Below are 14715 nucleotides of genomic sequence, written 5' to 3'. Positions count from 1 at the left end.
TCCCCCTGCCCAATATCCCTTGCATTGCTCCCCAGTGATGCTATTCCCCCCCACTTCCTGCCTCAAATCAGGATATTGTTGCGTGCTGCTCAAGCTCCTGCAAAGCCAGTTGTGGCAGCAAAATAACTCATGAATACATAAACCAGTTTGGGAAACCTTTGAAAACGTAATAACTGAAGGACAACAGGGTATCATCTTCATCAAGATCGTTGATCCAAGGTAGTGTCAACATCAGATAAGCACAGACTCTAAAAGCGAGAGAGCTTCAGCAAGTCCTAACTCACAGACTGTCTTCTTCCCAGTCTGCTTCTCACCATACAAAACAATGTGCTTTCCGCTAAATACAGGAAATACACACAAACGCAACAAAATAGCTTTGTTCTTCCAGTCTATGTTCCTCCAAACAAAAGGCAATGTTAAAAGGATCCATCTGCAATGAAACAGGTCTTATTAGGCCTTTCAAAGACACCCTCCTTTGTCGCCTGTTCAGAAACAGGTTGCATTTTCAGTTTCTATGACCTTTCTTTCCCACTCTGGGAAGAACATCACTAAGCACTGATAGTTAGTTAATCCTGATGGGAGACTGCTCCAGAGAGCGGTCTCCCCAGGGAGCTGGAACACAGAAGATCCAGGACTCCCTGGGGAGCTCTCCTGCCTTGACCTGAGTAGTGGCTTAAAAATCTTTACAAGGCCACACCAAATACACTGCTAGTTCACAAGTGCCAGGTTTATTATTTTACGTACTTTAATGCACGCTGTTTGGGAATTCCAATTCATCCCTTATTTTGCTAAATACAGCTTTAGGTTCTCAAATCCTCCAGAGCCTGCATTGTCATTTGCCCCTTCATGCTCGTTTGCCTTTTTTATTTCCTTTCCAACTTGCCAAAAGAAAAAAAATGTCCATTTTGACTCTGTTCCTGGCCAGTCAACCTTGCTTTCAGAGTCTTGCACACCAACTTCCCCTGCCGCAACTGTCAGGTTACAAAAACAAAAGGAGAACATTTGCTTCCTTGTGAAACACTTCTCATTGAGATCTTCCAGTCACAGTAATTTCTGTAGCATGCTCTGTGCTTTCACAGAGTCTCAATTTTGCAGAAATACAAGGCTTAATCTGAACTCATTGACGTGCCTTTGACAGCCAGGAGGAGGCCTCTCCTTCCTGCTAAGGTACACTCAGGCCTCTGCATGGGTGACATTACCTCTGTACTGCTGGGCACAGGATTCCCCCAGTGGCATTGGTATTAGAGACGTCCAATGTTCGCCTCCTCTCTTCACAGGCTTTCTTTGCATGATGTGACTGCAGTATAATTCAAGGTACAATTTAAAATAGACTATCTTAAGCTCTAAAGGTGCAAAAGGCACTCATTACTACTGAAACTAAACCTGTTTAGGCATCTAATGAGCCAAAATGAAGTATCCTCAAACTGGCAGGAGAGCATCCGTGGTTTGGATTTTCACTAGTTTAAATGGATTGTTTCAAAATCGATACAAGTTTAAGTGTACAGCTTCCTTGTGTAGAACAGATCTTCTCTGGACTGAGAAAGTGGCATCGCTTACAAAATAAATGACTGCCTGTGCAAGGGTACAACACCTATTAACGAATACCACAAAGCAGCACCAAGAAGAAGGGGCAGAGGAGATAGCTGAATGCAGCTTATTAGGAAATACTGCACCAAGAAGGGGTATACAGAAGTGACAGCCAACCAACAAAAGTTTCAGGGATATCCCAGTATTTTCAAGATCCTCCCATCGTTGGGAAAGATAAGGAAAAAAACACGTGGGTGTATCTCCAGAGACACGATGTTTTCAGACATTTGTACAGCGCCTGTGTTACACAGGGGCTCAGGGCTCTCTGTCAGCAGAGGATGCAAATTGGTTAAAGTGAACAGTGCACAGAGCAAGGCTGCGTATCTCGCAGCACTCTAGCCCTACATCCCTACCTCCGAGGGCAGCTCACAGAGACTTGCTGTCAAAAAACCCTCTCAGAAGCAGCAACAGCCTTTGTGGGAGGCTGGGGCCAGAATCCGCTCCTGTCAAACAGCTCTCCAGACCCTGATGTGACTGCGGCTGGTGAAACATGTTAGCTAATGAAGATTGAGTCAGGCAGGCAGAGACGATCCCCTCAGCCTGTTAATCCACTTAGGGTAGGAGAAGGGAAACCTGAGCTGAATTCCTGTGCTCCCTGCAATGGACTGTACTCTGCTTCAGCACCTATGCAGAGCAAAAACAGCCAGAGCTGGACTGGGGAGAGCTCTGGACGCAAGACGAGTGATTTGGGGAGGCACGATCGAGAGGACAGGCTCAGGGAACAGCACTCCCTGTGCTGGCTTTGGTGCTTACTGGGTCTAATAAACCAACCTGTGCTTTACCTGCCCCCTGACCAAGAGGAAGCAGGATGAGGTTGGATATGAGCTTCTGCCTGACAGCAGGGCAGGGAGAACAGAGACACCTTGAGCTGTTTTCACAGAGCAAAAAGGCTTCCCAAGGGGTCAGCTCGGATTCCTGGGTCAGAAAGTCGGAGAGAGCATTTGTGCCCCACACATCCATCCCAGCAGTGACAGAAAGCCAGCCCAAGCCTCCTGTCCAGTTTAACTCCTGCAATTTACAAGGATGATGGGTGCCAATCCCAGGAAATGTCAGATTATCCTTAACCACCAGAGGGTGCTCCCCATCTCAAAGACAGAGTCAATGTCAGATTCACGGAGACAGTTAGAGGAGCCTTTACTTCCAGCAAACGGGGAATCTGAGCAAGGGAAAAATTAGAAGATTAATAATAAATAATTATGAATGAATCTGATCCCGTGTCTCTCCTCTCTTTCCCCATCCCTCCTGTCTGGGCAAGGTAAGGCCCTTTGTCCTATTTGTCCTCTGTGTCCTGCTCAGTCAGGTGATTTTCTCACACTGGAGGTTAAATCACTTTTATTCTTTTCTCCTAGATCATGGATCCAGAGCGGCAAATAAACATTTTCCGCTTGGCAGGTCTGTAAAGAATGAGAGTCCAGCTTGCCTGCCTCTGAGCATGGTAAGGATCGCACCCTCTGGGCGCGCACAGTTTTTTACAGTGTCAAGGCCTCACCTTACCCCTGCACAGCCGCAGCAGGGTGGGAGGCTTGTTTTCAGGCTCGTCTTCCCTGCTCTGTCCTAAGCCGTTTTTCCAGAGGGCAGGTGCTTGCTGTGCAGAGATGCCTCAAGATGATGCTTTCAGAGCAGATGTGCCCAAGTTTTTGTGCACTAGCACTGCCAATAATACAACTGTAGGGAAAGACAGTTCACTTTGGGAACGCAGGGACCCCACAGCCTCTCTTCCTCCTCTCACTGGCAAGGAGCAGAGGCTTGTGACTGAGGCGACACACTCAGGTGCCATGCACCTGGCAACGTGCTGCTTTGTGCATCGTCTTCCCTTTTGCATAGGTTAGAAGTAATACCCCAGAGTTACATCATATGGGGAGAACACAGCATTTAGGATTAAATCATAAGGGTCATATTGCACCCTGGCATTCAGAAAAAAAGAGCTTAAAGCATGCCAAGTAAGATCAGGCACCTATGCAAAACAGGCCAGCTCTGCTGACATGTCTGGCATAACATCCGTTTGTCTCAGCCCCAGCTTACTTTGATAGTCCAGGTCTGTACGTCCCACGGGGAAACCAGTTCTCGTTGATGGCTCCCACCCAGCACACATGCTGCATTTTGCTGTCTGACCACCACAAGAACAGATTGTTGGATTCTTCCTTTAATTGCTCTTTCCTCTCTCCTTTGCCCACTAGTGCCAGGTCCTGCCTGCAGGGATTTTTGTCAGAGTTCCTGCTCTTGGGTACCCTGGCATCACTTTTTGTTCTGTCCTCTTTAAACCAATAATACATTTTTTTCTGATAGAAGAGTGAAAATCAAGCAGTTAAACCCCTGCATAAGGAACTCTCATTCAGTCTCTTACACAAACCAAAGCATGTTTGATAGGATTGGCTTGCTTAATGTCCAGAATGAACTATTATCTGCAGTACATGTGGGAACTAGTGCTTTCCAAGTCATCAACTGGTCAACAGTGACACTAGCCATAGCTGAGAGAGGCATCACATTCTGCAGCCCAAATAGGCTAATGAATCCTCCTCTGGTGTTTGAAGTTGTGAGAAAGGAAAGAGATGAAAATATAAAAGATTTTATGGTCAGTTCTCAGACACTTGCAATAGACAATTCTATTTGCTACAAACAAAACATCAGGGCTATGTGTCGCAGCTACCCTTCTTGCACTATTCATACCATTTCCCATGGAAATATAGCAAATATCAGACATGGCACAGAAAGGTTAACCAGTGTTAGGTTTGGACACTGCCCATCCTAGCATTATTAACATTCAAATTCTCAACTCAATAGATTTTAACGCTACGCCATTACCATTCCGGTCATCATAAACGTGTTCCTAAACATGTACATAATCAGTCATCAGAAATGAGGTTATCGAAAATTAGGTATTTTGAGCATTAAATTTCTGTGTACTTTCACTAGGAGCTCAAGTTTTGTCATTCTTCCTCCTCCCGCTACAGCAACAACTTTTCAAGTCATTCCATAGCCCTAGTGACATTCTCCTTTCTTGCACATTGCTGCATGGGAAAATTATGTGGGTTTTTATTCTTTTAATTACTGTTAGTGAGTTTTAAGATCTCAGATTATCTCTGATTCCTTTACTCTTCAGAACAGCAGTATTTGGGTGTCATTTTTGCTCACGAAGCCAAATTACAGTCAGATCTGTCTTCCACATGAAGTTGCACCTCAGTGGATATTACAACTTGGGGGTTACATACTATTTAAGATGAACAGGTTTTGACTAGCTGCAATTAGCTGATCTGCAACATAAATTTGATCAGCACATAAATTTGTGAAGTACAACAGGAACAGCGAAACAAAAACGAAACTCCTGTGCATTAAATAGGGTAGACTACAAACGCAGTTAAGAATTAGAAAATGACACAATTGTGTTTACTACAAGTGAGAAACACTTTTAGCTCTTGGGTACATGCATAGTATTTTACAGACATTAATTACACGATCATATTTTTCCCCACAGGATCTCACCTCAGTCTGCACTCAGAAAAGATTGTGTCCATGCAAAGAGCAGCTATTTGAAATACTGTTTTCTGCTCAGAGTGGCTGGTGTGGCCCCAGGCCTTATTTACCACGCATTATTCAAACATGGCTCTGGAGATTTACTCATTTCCTCATGTGTTTTTCTTTGGCCTTATCATTACACTGTCCAACGGCTTCACCATCCCGAGATCATTTATTTCGCACACCCCTGTGAAAGGAGGGGGTATTTTTATTCCCATTTTATGGGTGAATAATTGAGGACCACTGTGAAAGGTGTTTTCTAATTCTGGGTGCCAAGTCTGAGATGCACACAGCCTGAGTGATCTGTGTTTGTATAGCACTGTGTTAGTGGATTCCCATTCACTTCATCTGCAGCTGTAAGCACTCAGTGCTTCTGTAAAGTAGGTCCTTTAGGATCAAAAAAGGTTCACTATAAAACAGGGAACGCACAATTAAACAGCCACTGGCACAACAGCTGCTTAAAAAACTTAAAGGCTATCATACAGAAATGGTCAGAGAGAAAGTCAACTGCCAGGTCAGAATTTCTCTGCCTCAGCCATAAAAGCTTCTCTTTCTCTCCTGCCATCCCTTGTCTCACTCACTACACACCTGACAAATGAGGCAGGGGTCCTACAGATGGTCTCTTTCACTGTGCAACTCTGATTTATCTCAGAGTAGGTCCATCACATGCAGTGAATGAGGCAGGGGTCCTGTGGAAGAAATAGCATAGAGTTATGTTGCTAAAACCTGAGTTGTGTAAGACGCACAGTCAGGCTGACAGAAATGTACAGAGTATAACTGGCCTTTCCTCACCTTCCAGTTCTTGCGTTAGCACCCTTCAGAGTGCCCTTTTCAGTTTGCTGTGTCTTTTACAGAAAAATAATAATAATCCCTCATGAAGCATCACAATGACATTTCTGTGGGTTATCAGAAAAGACAGACCCATCATGCTATTTCCAAGGTAATGGAGCAAACGGGCTGCAGGAGTGGGTCATTCTCCTCTGTGAAGAGTAACATGAGCAGCATGAAACACCAGGTGAATTTCAGACACTGATGACTACCAAGGAATAATGAGTCAGAGGCCCTGCTGACCATTCAGCCCAAGTTGTGCCTCTTTTTCTCCAATCCAGACCATCCCAGCCCACTCTCTTAATTGTCTTTGCATCCTCACCCCAACCCTTTCCTTTGCTCTCATCTCACCTCCCCAAACACCATTCCCCAACAATCTGCAGTCCCAGCTTCCTTGTTCAACATCTGTCTGTTCACTCCTCCTCCTCACCTTTTTGCCCATCTCCCTTGCCCCGTCTTCCCATTACTTTGGTGGCCCCACTTACTGATATCCCATCACCTGACACAGACCTGTCTGTCCACCCAGCGTGGCTTCAAAATGTAATTTTAGAGCTTTATGAAATCTTCTTATTTTTACACAGAAGAAAGGCAAAATCCAAAAACACAGCATAACCCCTACTTTTTGTCTTTAAAACACATGCTATTTTTGACAAAAGTTTTCCCTAAACAAATCTGTCAGAGGTATAGAAAATGTGTAAAGCAATGATTAAAGCTAGGCAGCGGTATGAACAGCTGAATTGAAATTTTACAGGGAGTACTAGTAGAAAAAGGCAGTGCTAGTAATCTCTGCTGTACATTTGAAGATAAAAACTAAGGAATTTGCTTAAGCAAGGAAGACTGCTGCTGCCATCGTGTTTTAAAACTTACCATGGTTGGTCATATTAGCATTTGGATGGCAGGCCTCTGAAGGTTAGCAGAGTGCTGGTACTCCTTCATACACTATCCTGGTAGCTTACAGATGCTAACACTTATTTGACACACACACCTGCATCCATCTCAGGCTTGCATCAGCTGGTCACAAGATCATACACATCTTAGAGTCACAGGAAATAAGGCAAGGACCATGTCAGCTGGTTGGTGTGTCCCTCTGTCCCAACAGAGGACCAGCCATAGCAGCATTATGTTGACAGATATTTTTTCAGCCTGCTCTGAAAAACTTCCAACCCTTCCCAGTCTGTGTGTTCTAATGCTTCAGCATTGTTGCTAACACAAACTTTGTAACTCCGAACTGAAATCTCCCACATTGCACTCAAAGCCCATTTACTTCCAGCTCTAAGAACAATAGATATAGCAAACAGCTTTATTGCTTCCGCCTGGACAGAGCCTCTTACAATTTAAAGAGGCATTCACCAGACCTTGTCTAATATCTAGATTTCAATGAAAAAAAATATAAACCTGCCTAAACAAAAACAAATTAGCACCTCAGTCCCTCTGATTTCATCTCTCCAGGCTTATCACTTGGAAGGCCACAGGTTTTGCAGCTAGCAAGCTGGCTTGTGGCAGACAAGCCAAATTTCCCTTCTCTTCTAGGGGACTCTAGCTGACTCGGTAGCCATGTCTCACTGCAGTTCCAAAAAAAAAAAAAAAAAGTTAGCCCTTCACTGAGATAAATCTCCCAGTTGGACTCAATTTCTCACATGCTTTCAAAATCTTGAGCTGAAATTTGGGGAAACTTGAGAAAATATCTTTTGTTAAATCACAGAGTATCCTGAGTTGGAAGGGACCCACAAGGATCATTGAGTCCAACTCCTGGCTCCCCACGGAACCACCCAAAAATCAAACCATGTGTCTGAGAGCTTTGTCCAACTGCTTCTTGAACTCCGTCAGACTCGGTGCCATGGCCACTACCCTGGGGACCTGTCCCAACCATGCTCTCAGTGAAGAACCTTTTCCTAACACGCATCCTGACCCTCCCCTGTAGCAGCTCCATGCCATTCCCTTGGGTATCAAAGCTATCATTTGTTACATTCACTACACTACTAGGTAGAGCAGCAAAATTTCTTAGCATACGTCCTCGATGGAACTGAGAGCCGTGCCCACAGTCCTGCCTTCCAGTGCTGTGCCCTGAGCACAAACCAATCTCTTCTTGCTGACAAGCTGTGACAACATGACAGATTTCATCTGAACCAGCTCCCAGGACACTGCAAGTCCACCTCCTTGGCACGTGCAGGAGAATGACTGGAGTTGCAAAGGAGCAATGCCATCACGTTATATCTTTTGGAACTTCATATCATTGGGATAGCAAAGGTTCACCTCCAGTGTTACAAACTGCGAGCTCCCATGCAGGCCAGGAGCCATTCTGCACAGATAGGAAGCAGGGGGCCCTCCTCTTCCATAAAGCCTTGCTGAAGCGTTGTGATGGGGGAAGGAGAACTGACAGCTCGAAGGCACATGCAACTGCTCTGCGCTGTGTTTGCACAACTGCGTGAGAGCATATCCCTTGGTGATGTTATTCACAGGCCTTGGCCGACAGTAAATAAGACAGTGGAGCTTGATTCATGAGGGATGACAGGAAATCTATAACATGTGGGCTCTATAATCTGCTCGCTACTGCGTAGCAAAATGAAAGAACAACAGTCCAATTACTGAGTCCTTGCTGATCCCAAGCACATCCTCCAGATCTTGTTCTGCTCAGAGCACGGGGAGTCTGTGGGCACCGAGGGAAAGCCAGCTCTGGCTCAGGCCCAGTTTTCCATGCTGGGCAGTGAAGCAACATTTTGGAAGCATCAGACTACCTTCCAGCGGATACAAACACCACCTAGATTGCAGCGTGAACTTCAGAGGAAAGTTCTGGAGAGCTGCAGGCAGCTGAGCTCAGATTGCCAGCTCAGGATATCGGTCACTGCACTCCATTGTGGGCCTCCCAGGGCCCACAGGGCTGGCGGAGCCAGGGAGCACAGATCCACCACAGCAGCCAGGCCCAGCCACTCGGCTCAGTGGGGACTCCGTTCCCATGAGATAACATCATTCCCAGGGATAACACAAATCAGTGACGAGCAACTGCAGTTAAGAACAGGGGTATGATCCAGCAGGGCACAGCTGGAGAAATGGTGTCAAAACACACCTCGTGGGGAAAGAGACTCCTCACGGGGGAAGATGTGAGTTCTGGGGCCAGGCAGAAGAGAAGATTTCACATCAAGTGGAGAGCTGGCCCATGAAAGAGCAAGGAAGAAGTCTGTGAGAGCAGCAGCCACAGAGAAGACTGCTCTCATGCCACCAGTGCCGAGGACACATGGAAAGACAGAAGGTTTCTTTTGGACAAAACAGCAATGGCACGGGGGCTGCTAAACCCAAACAGAAGGAGGAGGAAATGATTTTGCTTCCTACTGTGCGGTGTCAGGAAACCCACAGGACTGCCCAAGGCTGGGAAGGCACAGGACAGCTCAGCTGAGGACCCCGGCAGTGTGGAGGAGACAGTTCTCTCATTTTTCTCTAACCAAACTTACACTTTTCATTCCTTACATCTCTGGCCCTTACCGCTTCACACCTTTCAGATCTACCTCCTGCCTCCTAGGAAAGGGGCAAAGGGAACTTTTCTCACTTTGGCAACAGGTAAACAGCATTGCAGGATGGGGAGGGGGAACAATTTCCACTTGATCCTTAGTAAAGGCTTTCTCCTTGGCTGAGTGCACACTCTGGGGACTGCCGTCCTTTCCCTGCTTCCCCCTACAACCATCTCTGCCACCACCCCCTTTCCCCCCCCTTGTTATCTGTCAGTAAACAGTAATTAAAGATGTGGCCTGCTTGATAAAGCTCCCGCCCGCCCTCACACGGTGCTGCCCTCTTGGACGTGTCTAATTAAAATCCTGATGAGAAGATGAAGAAATCCCAGCAGCTGGGAATCTGCTGACTCTCCCTGCGCTCGGCCTCTTTATTACTGACGACGAGGCAGAGAGATATAAAGGACCCCGGGAAACGCTCGGGCAGACCAATCGATACAGCCTTTTGTGGGACGTGACGGACTGCTCCGGCCTGCCTTTTGAACTGTGTGGATAATGAGGATGCTGGAGCATGGCTCACTGCACGGGGCTGCTGGGGCAAGACTTCCCCACTCATCCTGCTGCGGTGCTGCTCCTGGGAACGGCACCCAGAGCCCCTGCAGCTTGGCAGCCCCTCACACCACGCAGAACTAACACAGCTATAGCAGCTGGGGGATTTACGTGTCCCCCAGCAACCCAAGCTCCAGAAATCATTGCTTGGAGTACCAGAACACTGCCAAAGCTCTACCCACACCATCACTTCTGCGCAAAGACAGTGTGCACGTGTGTACGTACGCTGCAAAACGCTAAAAACCAGCACAGACCTACCCTGAATGAAGCCAGCACCAAGTGCACACCATTATGTCCACACAGACACTCATGGGAACAGCACGTTTTCACTCCACTGCCAGGATTTTGTGCTAAGGTGAAGTTCCTGGTATGCACAAAATAAAACAGCAAAGGTTTACATGAAGTGCACAGCAATATCATCATCGTGAATCACCGTAACCCTATTTAGACAAACTTCACTTCATGTAAATACACCAGCTAAATGGTTTTATTCTTGTGTTTTTTTCTAATATGAGACTAGTTTTACATGGAAATAGGCACATTTTCACTGGCACACTCATGTTTATCCAAAATACAAGCAATGAATTTGCTTAGTTTCAAAATGAAAGAAATAGTAAAGGAATGGAAGTAGACTTACATTTTCTAAAGTTTAGAAGTGTATTTCAGGCACCTGCTTCCGCATCCCTTTTGAGCATGCCCACAGCAGGTATACTCATCCTGGGGACTAGGATCATGTGCAAGAACGGGGTGTGCATATGGTTGCAAATACAAGTGCATTGTGCACATAGGAAAAGCATGTTCCACATGTGGAATCAATAAAAAAAAAAGGTGAGCTTTTGAGTTCACACCTCCTGCTCCACAAACTACTACTGCTCATGCGATCAGTATCAGTCCAGCAACAGCTGGTGCTCTCAGGGTCCCAGCTAGGTCCTTGGAACCTATCCCCCCCTAAAAAGAAACCAAAAAAAAAAAAACAACCAAAAAACTCCAAAACAAAACAAAAAACCTCAGTTGTTTTCTTTCCCAGCCCCTCAAATTTCATTACCTTTCTAAACCACATGGATTAAAAAAAATACAAAAAAGTTGAAAAATAAATTTCCTTAAAAACTCAGAAAGTAAGTAATGCCATGTTTATTATTTTCCAAATTGCCACGATCCTGCCCCACTGTTGTCAGTAAGCCCCCAGGTCTAAAGAGAAACCATATAAATAATTCCTGGACTGGCTTAATACTGAGTTAAACTTGTGCAAAAAAAATAAATAAATCCCAAAGCATTTCAAAACAAAACAAATAGTCCATCGCACAACGTTATCCATAACAGCAAGAAGAGGTCAACCAAATGCAGAAGCAACTTAACCAAAGGTAAAAGCTCAGGAGTGCTACTAAGAAGGAACTTTGGAGATTGCTCTGGAAAAGATGAGTAAAGAAAGGCAGCAGAGGGGAATCCTGGTGGGAATGGTGGCAGCAGCATTGTTGCAGGGAAGCTCACAGCCTCTCCTGGCCCTGCAGCCTCCCTTGGCATGAGATGGTGTTGTGCAGAACAAGACAGAGACTGAGTGCACAGAGCTCTCCGTGCAATCCCCGCCTGTCCCAGTACCTGTACTTGATGGAATGACACATTGCTGCAGCAGCTAATAAATAGAAGTAATTTGATTAGCTTTCCCTAACTAGCGATAAGATCCTGACAAACCCTTTTTAATGCGTTTCTGGAGCAGGATGAAATTGTTTCATTTGGCGAGCAGGGCCCCACGGGAGTTGCCTCCAAGCTCCTTTAGTGAGAGGTAAAAATATGCCAATCATTAATGAGGGGAGAATTACGGAGACTTTAATGCAATCAGAAAAGAGGAGCCCTGAGGCAGCTGGGGAATAAAACCTGCCCTTAAATCAGAGGCAGGCAGCTGGAGCATGGAAATAAAGGCATACACAAGCATGTACATGCACACACACATACCTACCGCACACAGAGATCGTGTACAGCTGCTGAAAATACACTGGGAGATTTGCCTGGGCAACAAATACCCATCTCAGCAAATGGTATCCATCTTCACCAAAAATAATTGTAAAAAAAAATCACAACAAGCTACATCCACCTGTCACACACACACACGCAGTGCAGGAGGGTGCCGCTGTTCGTGCAATCCCCACGCTCTCACACACACAGAACTGCAGTTTTCAACGTTTCAAACCAAAGCCTTTTGTGGAGGAGGCATGTTGGCTGCTTGGGCATCAAGCAGCAGCAGCGAGGCAGCTTTGCCAAGTGGAAAGGTGCCTCTCTCAGGGCCAGACTTGCTACATGCACACAACATGTCCAAACCCCTTGATCTGTCCTCCAACCAGGGCACTTATGCCAGAGGCAGCATCTACTGTGGATGTTGAAAGGCAGCTCCTCCCATCCTCTCCCCACTCCCTCCTCACCCACTTCAGTGAATTCCCTTCCTCAGGTGAAACAGCTCTTACATGAATCCTATAACTTTTATTCTGAAGCAAACCAGAAGTCTTCAAGCTGCTGGCATTTCCCCTGGCACTGCGGCAGGCAGGAGCTGGGGCAGACACGAGTGGCCTGGCTGGCTCTGATTTTGCAGGTGTCTATGTTCTTTCAGAAATTCCTTTTCTGACAGACAGCATCCCATCCTTCTGCAGCAATGCTCTAACTCCACCCAACAGAATACAAATGGCTGTGTCAGCACAGACCATCCCAGAGAACACTAGCTCCCAGTTTAATGGGGAAAAAAAAAGCCAGGATGGCTTTTTCTATTCTCTCTTCCAGATCCTCCACCTTGTTTACTTGAAAATGACGAGCAAGAGCACTGGGATATCAAACACCAACCACCTTTCCTCTCCCAGATACACAAAACATGATGCCACAAGGTCCAAACATGCAGTACTTTTTCCCTAGTTTGAGTTAACACTAAAAAATAGGGGAGCAACTGAATGGTTGGTGAGAACAACAGGAAAGTCAATACTTAATTCTGGCCTTAAAACACACACAAGGAGCTGCAAGACAAGTATTTCTTCCTCGCAAAACCCCTGTATTATAGTGAGAGTACCTGTAGCACCCCTGCCCTCTGCTAGATGGAATGACTGTCCTGCCTAACGTGCACTGTAAGGCTTGTATTGAGAAAGCTAAGCTGATTCTTCTGACAGAGACGTTATCAGACACCTCTGCCACAAAAAGGCTGTGCTTCTATACCATATTCTCACATACACCAGATAACTGTGGGACGAGAATGCTGGTGTGACTATTAGCTGTTTAATCCTACGGACAAAGGAATTACAGTCACCAAGACAGAGTAAAAGATGAAGGAAAAGTAAAGGGGTAAACGGGAGCCTGTCCTGAGACACAGAGCTTGAAGCTCAGCATGTAAGCTAAGGTATGCAGCTGGCAAATATGTATCAAGGACAGAGCTGCACGTCCCACTGCTAAATGAGCACAGAATACCCAGTCGTAGGTGAGGGGGCTTCATGTCCCTCAAAAACAGCTCCTGACTGCTTGAACCATGCAATGATGGGCACCTAGAGCAGTACAGAAGAGCTCTCTGTGGCTGAAAGTTCAGAATGAAAAACATCTCAGAAGGTCAGAAAACCTCAAAGGTTCTCCCAAATTCTCTCACGCTCCTTCCCAAGACTGAAAGGATCAAAGCTGCTGTTGGGCACATCACTCAGCCAGACTGCATTCCCCTGAAAGACAGAGAAATCACCTCCTAGAAACAGAAACAAGTGAGATGACCCTTGCACAGAAACCATCAAGACTGTAAAAACTGGCTAACAGGGAATTCAGCACTGTGTTAGCACAAGGCTTTCTAACATTTAGAAATCATATTGCTGCCCTTTTGGGATTGGGGCCAGTTTTGATCTGAAGCTCCAATTGAATTCAGTGATTTCTTCTGGTCAAGAGGTTTAGGCCATTCAAGATAATAACTAGGCTCCCTCCATGGATGCATTCCTAAGCGATCCAGGTTTTACTACAATCACAGTCCAGCCCAGACCAGCCTACAGCAGAGCAGCTGTACGCAACAGCCTCCTCCGAGCAGCAGGCAGAGGTCTGAGATAGTGTCACACAGTGTGGCTCCACATACAGGACTGCCTCACTGCAAACAACTTCTCATCCTGGTTTGTTATGATTAAAAATGCACGTCACCCAGCAAGGCCTTGGAGTGGAACTCAGCTGGAAATTGGATCATTAATATTCCTTCTCATGCCCATTGTCACGAATTTCTTACCTCCCCAGAAGCAATTGCTAATGATGCAACAATTTAGGGTCTTGGACTAAAAGTGAAGTCAAGGCTAAACTGCCCATCGTTACTCCAGTTCATCCATCTTTGCCCATATCCTGACATCCCATCAATCTTATGCCAGCGTGCTGCATGTCAGATGTCTTTCAGCCCTTTCACGTGCCTGTTCCAAATTTATTTACCAAAAGGTCTTTAGCTTCCTAAAGCATCAGGAAGGGGATTCCAGATGATCCTCATTCCTGAGCAGCTGCAAACACAAGGAAAGAAAATGATTTGTTCAAAAGTCTCTTCCACTGTGTGTCTGGCTCTAACCCTTGGCCAGCACACTTTCCACACCATTAAGGTGTTGTTCAGGGGCTGGAACAAAAAATGCAAAGCAAGTGTAGGACATACCACAGAACTGAGAATCCCACAGATGTACAAATGGGGATATACCATTTTTAGCAGACAGGGTTATGTATATGAGTTCACCTCAACCCCATGTGCTGTTACTGCTGTAACTCACTA

Source organism: Cygnus atratus, chromosome 5 (assembly GCF_013377495.2).
Source record: "Cygnus atratus isolate AKBS03 ecotype Queensland, Australia chromosome 5, CAtr_DNAZoo_HiC_assembly, whole genome shotgun sequence".
NCBI lineage: Eukaryota > Metazoa > Chordata > Aves > Anseriformes > Anatidae > Cygnus > Cygnus atratus.
The sequence above is the reverse complement of the archived record's forward strand: the minus strand, read 5'-3'. Positions refer to the sequence as shown.